Raw genomic sequence first — 12143 nt, forward strand, 5'->3', positions numbered from 1 at the left:
GTCATTTCAGGCAGTCTTTCAACCATTGCCAGTAGTCTATAGTTGAAGTATCTTTGTGGATTTCAGGGGACCTCTCTAGCACTCTGCTTCTTTCTATTTCATGGGGTCTTCATTTATCATGTTGTCTCTTTCCTTGTTCTCCCTCTATGTTCCTGATCCAGCTGGGACCTCCCGTTTCTCTAAGCTCTCTTTCCCCTGACCCTTGTCCTCCATTACCCCCCCTCACCCCAAGTTTGCTCATGTAGATCTCATGCATTTCTCATCACTGGGCAATCCCTGTGTCTTTCTTAGGGTCCTCTTTATTAGGTAGCCTCCCTGGAATTGTAATTGCAGTCTAGTTGTCCTTTGCTTTACATCTAGTATCCACTTATGAGTGAGTACATATCATGTTTGTCTTTCTGAGTCTGGGTTACCTCACTCAGGATGATTTTTTCTAGATCCATCTATTTGCCTGCAAACCTCATGATGTCATTGTTTTTCTCTGCTGAGTAGTACTCCATTGTGTACATGTACCACATTTTATTTATCCATTCTTCAGTTGAAGGGCATCTAGGTTGTTTCCAGGTTCTGGGAATTAAAAATATTTCTATGAATATAGTTGAAAATGTGTCCTTGTGGTATGATTGAGCATTCCTTGGGTATATGCCCAAGAGTGGTATACCTGGGTCTTGAGGGAGGTTGAGTCCCAATTTTCTAAGAAAGTGCCATACTCAATTCCAAAGTGGCTGTACAAGTTTACATTCCCACCAACAGAGTAGGAGTGTTCCCCTTGCTCCACATCCTCTCCAACATAAGATGTCTTCAGGGTTTTTGATCTTAGCCATTCTGATGGGTGTAAGATGGTATCACAGTCATTTTGATTTGCATTTCCCTGATGATGAAAGATGTTGAGAAATTCTTTAAATGTCTTTCAGCTATTTGAGATTCTTCTGTTGAGAATTCTGTTTAGCTCTGTAGCCCATTTTTAATTGGACTGTTGGGTATTTTGATGTCTAATTTCTTGAGTTCTTTATATATTCTGGATATCAGCCCTCTGTCAAATGTGAGGTTGGTGAAGATCTTTTCCCATTCTGAAGACTGTCTTTTTGTCTTATTGACTGTGTCCTTTGCACTACAAAAGCTTCTCAGTTTCAAGAGGTCCCATTTATTAATTGTTTCTCTCAGTGCTGTACTACTGGTGTTATATTTAGGAAGTGATCTCAAGTACCAATGCATTCAAGACTACTTCCTACTTTCTCTTCTAGCAGGCTTAGAATAACTGGATTTATGTTGAAGTCTTTGATCCACTTGGACTTAAGTTTTGTGCACGGTGACAGATATGGATCTATTTGTAGTCTTCTACACATTGACATCCAGTTGTGCCAGCACCATTTGTTGAAGATGCTTTCTTTTTTCTATTGAAGAGTTTTGGCTTTTTTGTCAAAAATCATATGTTCATAGGTGTGCGGATTAATGTTGGGGTCTTCAGTTCAGTTCCATTGGACCACACATCAGTTTTTAGGACAGTCCCAAGCTGTTTTTATTACTGTAGCACTATAGTAGAGCTTGAAGTAAGGGATCGTGATGCCTCCAGAGGCTGTTTTATTGTACAGGATTCTTTTAGCTATCCTGTTTGTTTTTGTTTTTGTTTTTCCATATGAAGTTGAGTATTGTTCTTTCCAGGTCTGTGAAGAGTTTGTTGGTATTTTGATGGGGATTGCACTGAATCTGTAGATTGCTTTTGGTAAGATCGCCATTTTTCCTGTGTTATTCCTACCTATCCATGAGCATGGGAGATCTTTCCATCTTTTGACATCTTCTTCAATTTCTTTCTTCAAGGACTTGAAGTTCTTTTCATATATGTCCTTTGATTGCTTAGTTAGAGTTACCCCAAGGTATTTTATATCATTTGTGGCTATTGTAATGGGTGATGTTTCTCTGATTTCTTTCTCAGCCCATTTGTCATTTGTATATAGGAGGGCTCCTGATTTTTTTTTTGAGTTAGTCTTGTATCCTGCTGCATTGGTGAAGGTGTTTATGAGCTGTATGAGTTCCTTGGTCAAATTTTTGGGATCACACACATACACACACACACACACACACACACACACACACACACACATATATATAATCATGTCATCTGCAAATAGTGAAAGCTTGACTTCTTCCTTTCCAATTTGCATCCCTTTGATCTCCTTATGTTGTCTTATTTCTCTAGCTAGGATTTCAAGTACTATATTGAATAAAAATGGGGAGAGTGGACAGCCTTGTCTTGTGCCTGATTTTAGTGGAATCACTTTGAGTTTCTCTCCATTTAATTTGATGTTGGCTGTTGGCTTGCTGTAAACTGCCTTTATTATGTTTAGGTATGTTCCCTGTATTCCTCATCTCTCCAAGACCTTTATCATGAAGGGGAGTTGGACTTTGTTAAAGGCCTTTTCAGCATCTAGTAAGATGATCATGTGTTTTTTTTTCTTTGAGTTTGTTTATATGGTGTATTACATTGACAGACTTTCGTATGTTGAACCAACCTTGCATCTCTGGGATGAAGCCTATTTGATCAGGGTGGATAATTGTTTTGATGTGTTCTTGGAGTCTGTTTGCCAATATTTTATTGAGTATTTTTGCATCAATGTTCATGAGGGAGTTTGGTCTGTAATTCTCTTTCTTTGTTGCATCTTTGTTTGGCTTGGGAATCAGGGTAATTGTACCCTCATAGAAGGAGTTTGGTAATGTTCTTTCTGTTTCTGTTGTGTGGAACAATTTAAAGAGTATTGGTATTATCTCTTCTTTTAAGATGTGGTAGAATTCTGTGTTGAAACCATCTGGTCCTGGGCTTTTTTGGATTGGGAGACTTTTAATGACTGTTTCTATTTCCTTAGGGGTTACTGGACTATTTAAATAGTTTATCTGGTCTTGATTTAACTTAGGTATGTGGTACCTATCCAGAAAATTATCCATTTCTTTTAGATTTTCCAGTTTTGTGGAGTAGAGGTTTTTGAAGTATGACCTGATAATTCTCTGGATTTCCTCATTGTTAGTTATTATATCTCCCTTTTCATTTCTGATTTTGCTAATTTGGATGCTCTCTCTCTGTTTTTTGGTTTGTTTGGATAAAAGCTTGTCTATCTTGTTGATTTCTCAAAGAACTAACTCTTTGTTTCATTGATTCTCTGTATTGTTCTCGTTTCTATTTTATTGATTTCAGCTCTCAATTTCATTATTTCCTGTCATCTATTCCTCCTGGGTGACTTTGTTCTTCTTGTTCTAGAGGTTTCAGTTGTGCTGTTAAGTCACTAGTGTGAGATTTCTCCAACTTCCTTATGTGGGCGTTTAGTGCTATGAATTTTCCTCTTAGCACTGCTTTAATAGTGTCTAATAAGTTTGGGTGTGTGGTATATTCATTTTCATTGATCTCTAGGAAGTCTTTAATTTATTTCTTGACCCATTGGTGATTCAGTTGACCATTATTCAGTTTCCATGAGATTGTAGGCTTTCTGTAATTTTTGTTGTTGTTGAAATCTAACTTTAAGCCATGGTGGTCCAATAGAATGTAGGAGGTTATTCCAATGTTTTTGTATCTGCTGAGATTTGCTTTGTGGCCAAGTATGTAGTTGATTGTAGAGAAGGTTCCATGGGGTGTTGAGAAGAAGGTATATTCTTTTTTGTTAGGATGGAATGTTCTGTAGCTGTCAATTAAGTCCATTTGAGTCATAACATTAGTTATATCTCTTATTTCTCTGTTAAGTTTTGATTTGGCAGATCTGTCCAGTGGTGAAAGTGGGGTGTTGAAGTCTCCCACTATTAATGTGTGGGGTTTTATGTGTGATTTAATCTTTAGTAATGTTTCTTTTACATATGTGGGTACCTTTGGGTTTGGGGCATAAATGTTCAGAATTGAAACTTCATCTTGGTAGATCTTTCCTGTGATGAGTATGTAATGTCCTTCTTGATTTCTTTTGATTGATTTTAGTTTGAAGTCTATTTTGCTGGATATTAGGATGGCTACACCCGCTTGCTTCTTAAGACCATTTGATTGGAAAGACTTTCCCCAGACTTTTATTCTGAGGTAGTGTCTATCTTTGAAATTTAGGTGTGTTTCTTGTATGCAGCAGAAAGATGGGTCCTGCTTTCATATCTATTCTGTTAGCCTGTGTCTTTTTATAGGTGAATTAAGTCCATTGATATTAAGGGATATTAATGACCAATGATTGTTAGTTCCTTTTATCTTTTGTTGGTAGTGTGTGTGTACTTCTCTTCTTTGGGGTTTACTGCTGTGGCTTTATCAATTGCCTCTGTTTTTGTGGGTGTATCTCACTTCCTTAGGTTGGAATTTTTCTTCTAGTGCTTTCTGTAAGGCTGGAGTTGTGGATAGGTATTGTTTAAATCTGGTTTTGTCTTGGAATGTCTTGTTCACTCCATCTATGATGATTGAAAGTTTTGCTGGATAGATTAGGCTAGGCTGGCATCCATGGTTTCTTAGTGTCTGCATTACATCTGTCCAGGTCCTTCTGGCTTTTAAAGTCTCCATTGAGAAATTGGGTGTTATTCTGATGGTTTGTCTTTATAAGTCACTTGGCCTTTTTCCTTTGCTGCTCTTAATATTATTTCTTTATTCTGTATGTTTAGTTGTTTAATTATTATGTGGCAAGGAGACATTTTTTTGGGGGGATTAATATGTTTGGTGTTCTATAGGCTTCTTGTACCTTTATAGGTACTTCCTTCTTTAGGTTGGGAAAGTTTTCTTCTATGATCTTGTTGAATATATTTTCTGTGCCTTTGAGTTGGTATTCTTCTCCTTCCTCTGTCCCTATTATTCTTAGGTTTGGTCTTCTCAAGGTGTCCCAGATTTCTTGTACATTTTGTGTTATGTCTTTTTTGGCTTTTGGTATTTTCTTTGACTGACGAATCCATTTCCTCTATTGTATCCTCCACACTAGAGATTCTATCTTCTATCTCTTGTATTCAGTTAGTTATGCTTGCATCTGTGTTTCCTGTTCGTTTACTCAGATTTTCTATTTCCAGCATTCCCTCTGTTTATGTCTTCTTCATTGTTTCTATTTCCCTTTTTAGATCTTGAACTGTTTCCCTCACCTGTTTAGTTGCTTTTTTATGATTTTCTTTAAAGAATTTACTGTTTTCTTCCATTTTTTATTTGTCTTTCCCTCTATTTCTTTATAGATTTCTTCCAATTTTTTGTTTGTCTTTTTCTCAATTTCTTTATTGATTTCTTCCACTTTTTTGTTTGTCTTTTCCTTAATTTCATTTTTCATTTTTTCTTGAAAGGCCTCTAGCATCTTCACATCGCTATTCTTAAGGTTGCTTTCTTCTGCTTCTTCTACCTTGTGATGGTCAGGTCTTGCTGTTCGAGGAGAGCTAGCTTCTGGTGATGCTGTATGGCTCTTTATGTTGTTGTATGTACTTCTGCCTTTATGTTTGCCCATTTCCTCCTCTAATGGGTATAAGAGGTGCCTGTGTTTGAGTGAGTTGCTGTTGGTCCACTCTGTGCTTGTGTCTGTGTCTCAGGGGGCCCATCTGGGTCCTATCTTAGCTCTTGGTCTAATTGGAGCAGGCAGATTTTGTGTCTCAGGGAGCTTCTCTTGGGTCAACCCAAGCTAGTTGATTCTGTGACTCACTGATCAGCTCTTGGTCTTGTCAGGGCTCTTGGCCCAATCAGAGCTGACAGATTCTGTGTTTCAGGAAGCCTCTCTTGGTCCAATGAGAGTTGGCAGATTCTACTTCTCAGAAAGCCACTCTTGGTCTAATGAGTGCTGGCAGATTCCCTGTCTTCTGAAGTTACTCTTGGTTTAATGACAGCTCCTTGTCCAATGAGAGCTCTCTCTAGGCCTGATGAGAGCTCTAGATCTGAATAGAGCTCTCAGCCCTGTGAGAGCTGGGGGTTGGTTTCCAAGCCTCAGGAAGAGGCTAGGGTCTTGGGTGGACGGGTTTGGGGGCAGGGCATGTAGATTGCAGGTCAGATGGGAGGTCTTAGTGAGGGAGGAGCCTTCCTGCAGGAGCCCTGCCTGCTGGGCAACAACTGGGGACAAGTTTGGTGGGTGTTCCCGAGGAACAGCTAGGACCCAGGAATAGGTCTTAGGGGCAGGGCTCACTGGGTATGAACAGTCACTCACCTCTAGGCCCGATGATAGCTGGGGATTGGTTTCTAAGCCCCAGGAAGTGGCTCAACTTTCTGTTTTTGATTCTTCCATTATTACCAAAGTTTGTATATCCTGAAACTTGCTCTGTAGAACAGGATAGACTTGAACTAGAGAACCAACTCCTTCTGTATCACTTTTTCTGGGATTAAAGGCATGTGTCATCCCACCAGACTCTGAGCTTTTCTTTAATTCTTTTTCAAAACTTGGAAGAATAGCTGGGTGACATCTTACCCTGAGGTCACCACTCCTTTCATTCCATTTAATATCAGGATTTTCTTCAATCTGTTTATGTTTTTGAGCACACTTCTTGAAAGAGCCCCCTTTATCCTTAAGCTGGACATTTTGTATTTTCCCTTGCCCAGCTTGTTTCTTATCATTGTAAATCTGCATAAGATTCAAAACAAATAACCATATAACAAAGTCAATACTAGGCTGTTTTGAGACTTCCTTTGCCAAAGGAATTAATCCCAAACTCTTCATTTTGGCCTCAGGCAAATGTTTTGGACAAGGGCAGTAGGCATCCTCATTCTTCATCAAAATATCACAAGAACTGTCTCTCATCCACATACTAATGTTCTTTAACACTGAAATCTCTAGAGCCAGGCCCTCATTGTTAAAATCACACTCAGTACTACTGTCTTCCATGTCCTACAAGGATTGTACATTAAGCAATAGTTAAAGCATTCAACTGCTTTTCTAATTTAAAGTCCCAAAGCTCACATTCCTCCAAACAAAATCATGGTCAGGCCTGTCATAGCAATACTGCAGTCTCTGTTAACCAGTTCTGTGTTAATTAGGGTTTCATTACTGTGAAGAAACACCATGACCATGGCCTTGCTTTGCTTACCAGCCTGAAAATGCTTTCAATACATAGATGAGATATGCTGACCTATGAATTTTTAAGCATACTTACAAAAGCATCTAAAAGACATACATTTGCATCTAGAGGAATAAGAATGGGAGATCAATCCACAAAAGGAGCAAGGACCAATATCAGCCTGAATATTCTGCTCCAGTTTATACTTTACTTAGGTATGACAATATGACCAAATTATTGAAAAGGATCCACAAAGCTTTTACTTACAACTGGAAGAGAGCTGAAGTTATTTCCATGGCTATTGGAAGATTGTCATATGTTTACTTTGTCCAAATTGACTGTCCTCTGTAGAACATGATAAGGTGAGGTGACATGGTGAATTGATATAAAAATTCTCAGGGGGGTTTGCATACACTGAGACCCCAGAAGGATAAACATCTGTGTGCCCCATTGTCGTAGTGTTCTTTCCTGTTAGAAATCACCAGAAACTAAAAAATGGATAGCTGGAGGCTATAGCAAAACATATCAGCAAACAGTTCCACGGAGGTTTTTTTTTTTTTTTTTTTCCTCAGTTTTGTACACACTGCTAGCACACCACAATTTTCTGTATAGAAAGCATTAAACCTAGCCGGGCAGTGGTGGTGCACGCCTTTAATCCTAGCACTTGGGAGGCAGAGCCAGGTGGATCTCTGTGAGTTCGAGGCCAACCTGGTCTACAAAGCGAGTTCCAGGAAAGGCGCAAAGCTACACAGAGAAACCCTGTCTCAAAAAAAAAAAAAGCATTAAACCAGGTGAAGCCACCATCAATAGTCTCACTTAATTGTTATATATTGGCACTGTTTTGGGGTTTCTATTGCTGTGATAAAAATGCCATGACCCAAAGAAACATGGGTAAAAGGGTTTATTTGGGGGAATGCTGCTTACTGGCTCCCTCAACATGGCTTGCTTAGACTGCTTTCTTAAGGATCACCAGCCAAGGGGTGGCATTACTCACTGTCAATTGGGTCCTCCAACATCAATCAATGAAAAACATCTCAGACGTGCCCACTGGCAAAAATGGTGGGACTCTTCTCAAATAACTTCAGCTTGTGTCAAGTTGATGTAAACTAGCTATCACAGGTGCCCATAAATTTTACTAGGGTTATCATTTCACAGACACAGATGTGCAGAATAAGGCTGATAGTAACCAATACCAATGGTGTTTTGACATGATTTACAACCCTAAATGAACTGGGTTAGTGTCCAGGAAGAATGCATTATTAAATCAGTAACTAAATGGGCTAAAGAAATGATTCAGGATAGAAGTACACAATACTTTTGCAGAATATCCAACTTTGGTTCCCAGAATTAATGTTAGGACTTGTAATAGCCCGTAATGCTGTCTCTACAGAATCAGAAGCCCCAGGGCCATCCAGAAGCACCCATGCACTGCCAGGGATGGTATATAAGATGGCTGACATGCTGCCAGCAGAGACTGGAGAAAAGGGGACCCGAGATTGTGAACCATCAATCCTCCATGTGTTTCCTTCCAGATCTTCTGCTTAGCATGACTCTAGAGGGCCAAGGCAGAAATGCCTACATGTCCCAAAGTCATGCCTTATGGTGTGCACATGTCATGCCCTCTTCCATATAAATACTTCTTGTAATACTAGTCTTTTTATTCTATCTGATCTTCATGTTCTGTGTTCCTAGATCAATGGTGATTTCTGTGATACAGGAAAGGAGCGAAGTAAATTTCATAGGAAATTATACAGAGATGATCACTTAGGCTGGGGTTGAGGCAGTTATGCAGTTCATGGAAAAGAACCTGCAGCCTGGAGAAGCTTTTTAGCCTTGGATAAAATGTACCAAATGTGTGGTCAACCATAGCCCATGGTATGAGGTGTATCAACACACTGGACTTAAATTGGCCATGATGAATAATTCAGTTTCTGAGGATATTCCAAGGGCATTGTGTAAAACTTGAGATCCTAAGGGGTATTGGCTGAAGACTATGGATGGAGTAACATATAGATGGGATGACAAACTAGAAGTGTGGAAACCTAGAATAGGAAGAAAATAGTGCCCTCCACCAAGAAAGAGAGATGGCAATTTTAATTCAGATATTTTTTATTCATCCTGAAGGAGTGTAGAGATAATGTAACAATTGATGGAGTGATTGCTACAAGCTTTGTTGGGTTCCTAGATTGAAAAGAGCTGCCAAGAAAGGTGAGCTTCCTTTCATAGAAGCTCTATAATTTAGATTAGGTCTTTCTTGGAATTGTTGGATATAGAAGGACAGAAGTTGCTGACTTTCAGGGGCAGATTTCTTGTCTGAGGTCATTGTGGCCCACCAGTCATGGGGCTTGGTGTTTGCAGAGGGCTGAGGAGGAACTTAGGTGGCTACAGGGGTCTTGAGGTTGGAGCAGGCTGTGTGAGAAGGAAATGACTGTCTGGTACATTGACCACTGTTCTTATTTTTACCTTTTTTTTTGCAAAATTACATGTTGCTAGCCTTTGGGTCAAGTGCTCAGAACATTGTATAATCATTAATAATAAAAATAGATTATGCTTGCTTTGGTGTTAAGTCTGGGATAGTTCCTATGTTTAGTAAAAGATGATGAAGAATATATTAGAGATTTTCTAAGAATAACCTTTGGAATCATGAAAATATTTTGTATTGAGTGATTTCCCCTTTTCTTTCTGTTCCTCCTTTTCTTATGATAATAAAAGACTGAGGTCACCAGGGCAAAAGCAGAAGCTAAACTAAGAGAAGCTAAGAGAAGTTAGAGAAGCTAAGAGCAACTAAGAAAAACTAAGAGAAACTAAGAGAAGCCAGGGAAGAAAAAGAAACTTAGCAACTGCAGAAGCCCGAAGTGACCTGTCAGCTTGCACGGACAGTCTCTGAGTCATTATTGCACCTTCCAGGTATCCCATACTTCAGACCCCCGAAACTGCTGAGGCTGGTCCTCGGCAATGCACAAACGCACAAACAAACTCAAACACACACATATAATCAAAAATTAAAAACTAAACATTGCAAAAAAGGGAAAAACCATCCAAATACTTTAAGTTCAGAGGAAACCCTGCACATATGAAAAGGGAACTCCCAGAAGCCATTAGGTTGCCAGATTTAAGTCTCTGTAGCAGGCAAGTTGTTAGCCAAGGAGGTCCTCAAAGCTCTACATACTAAAAAGGCTACTGTGACTGCTGTTGGAGGCATTCCAGAAGTAGACAGTGGCACTATTTTGCTGAAGACATCACATGCTTTGATTATGACATGTAGACATGTAGTTGAAATTATGCTGGATACTCCCTACTTGAGCTAAGAGACAGCTCAACCCTGGAGAGCAAGGTATCCTGGACACCTCAAGCTACTTGGGGCAGCTCTGCCCTGGAGGTGTCCAAGACAACTGGAGCTGCTTAGGACAGCTGTGACAGCTGGAGCTGCAAAGAGACAGCTCAACCCTGGAAAGGAAGTTGTTTTTTTTTTTTAAGGAGAATAACAAAAAATACTTTACTAAAACATAAGGTTTACAGAAGTTCCCAGACAAGCCATACAAAATGGTCACAAGCTTTTGTTTCTTCTTGGGGAGGCAGAGAATCTACACTCAACAGCAAAGTCACAATGTTATTAGTGAGGGCTGTGATGTTTATTTAATGTTCCCATTTTGGTTCAGACAATCAAGCTTGTCCATCTACAGCATCTAAAGTTAGACTTGGCCAGAGAGCATATTCTAAAAAACTGGTTAGCTGCATTTAACCACTGTAATTAGATCCCATAAGAGGGGGAGGGGAAAAGGAGACCATAAAATTAAAATAAAACTACTTTCCCCCAAAAAAATAAAATAAAAACACCCATACCCCTGGCAGCTAACCCTGACAACTACCTTCATTCACAGTGCTTTGTACTTAAACCGTGATGGGGAAATAAATCCAAGCAGAGTCACTGCTTTCAACATTTCACAACAACCCAGATGATACTTGTAGCCTCTGCTCATGCTTTACAACAGTGAATCAGGACAAGACAGAGATTTGTTAATGTGCGTGTAATCACCAAAGATGAGGATGCCTGGGCTTTTATTCTGTAATGTTTCTAAGACTGTGTCCATTAAATGCAGACAAAAAAAGGAAGAGTCTTGGCAGAACAGGAGAAGTGATGTATACTCTATGATCTGATCGACTTAAATATTATTCATGGCATATAGCCTAGTCCATACTCTCGCTGTTTTTATGGCTTGGGCTTCATTGGTCTTCCACTGCTCAGCTACATCATTTGCTAACAGATCATCTGGATTAGGAGCACTTAACAAAGCCTGGATTGATAGCAGAACTGTGCGGATCTGAAGTGCTGGGGACCACTTATCTTTCAAAATATCTAAACATATTCTTCCCAACTTGTCTACATTAGGATGATAAATTTTGGTCATGAAACGTACTTTAGGTGCTGCCATTGGGTATTCTTCTGGAAGAATTGTTCAAGTTTAAAAGTCCCTCCCTCAAAGGGGGAATCCTGGGGGCCAGCAATGACCACATGGAAATAACGGGCGTTGCTCTCATCTGGTTCTGCTTTAATACCAGGAACTGGTTCAGCCAGCAAATGCTGGGTTTCCTTGATGATCCTGCGGGGCAGCCCGGACATCTTGTCAGATCCCAAGTTCGACTTCTGCTCTTGTCTCCGGCTCCGCTCGCCTCACGCACGGGTGGAAGTCTGGAAAGGAAGTTTTTATGACTGCTTGGGAGAGTCAGGCCTGGACCAGCTTCAGCAGGGAAGGGTATCCTGACTGTTCAGGAAAGTCAGGCTATACCTGGTATGGTGGAGGATGGTTTCCCCACAGGATATAGCAATCCTGCTTCTCTCCTACAGAGCCATTACAGCTGAGCTTTGCTCAGACCGGGCTTCCTAGAAGAGCTCTGCTTCTCTGACTTAAGAAATTGCAGAAATGTAGCAACCTCCTCTGGCTCCAGAGAAAAGTGTTACTTTTTCAGATCTTTCAGCTCTCCCTTGCTTTGTCCACTGAGGGACATCTCTGCAAGGATCTTCTATTCAGCTCCACCTTGCTCTGTCCAGTGAGGGATGTCTCTGCAAGGATCTTCTATTCAGCTCCTTCTTGCTCTGTCCAGTGAGGGATGTCTTAGCAAGGATCTTCTCTAGGCCAGTGAATGAAGATCTTCACACCCAAAACTCTTTTGAGAAAGAGATTTATTTG

At 40.0% G+C, this 12143-nt stretch overlaps 1 pseudogene; it reads right to left on the reverse strand.

The window, feature by feature from the left end:
- Positions 1 to 11100: 11100 nt before the first annotated feature.
- Positions 11101 to 11582, reverse strand: LOC131902313 (ubiquitin-conjugating enzyme E2 N-like; annotated as a pseudogene).
- Positions 11583 to 12143: the final 561 nt, after the last annotated feature.

This window comes from Peromyscus eremicus, chromosome 1, assembly GCF_949786415.1.
Source record: "Peromyscus eremicus chromosome 1, PerEre_H2_v1, whole genome shotgun sequence".
NCBI classification, from domain to species: Eukaryota; Metazoa; Chordata; class Mammalia; order Rodentia; family Cricetidae; genus Peromyscus; species Peromyscus eremicus.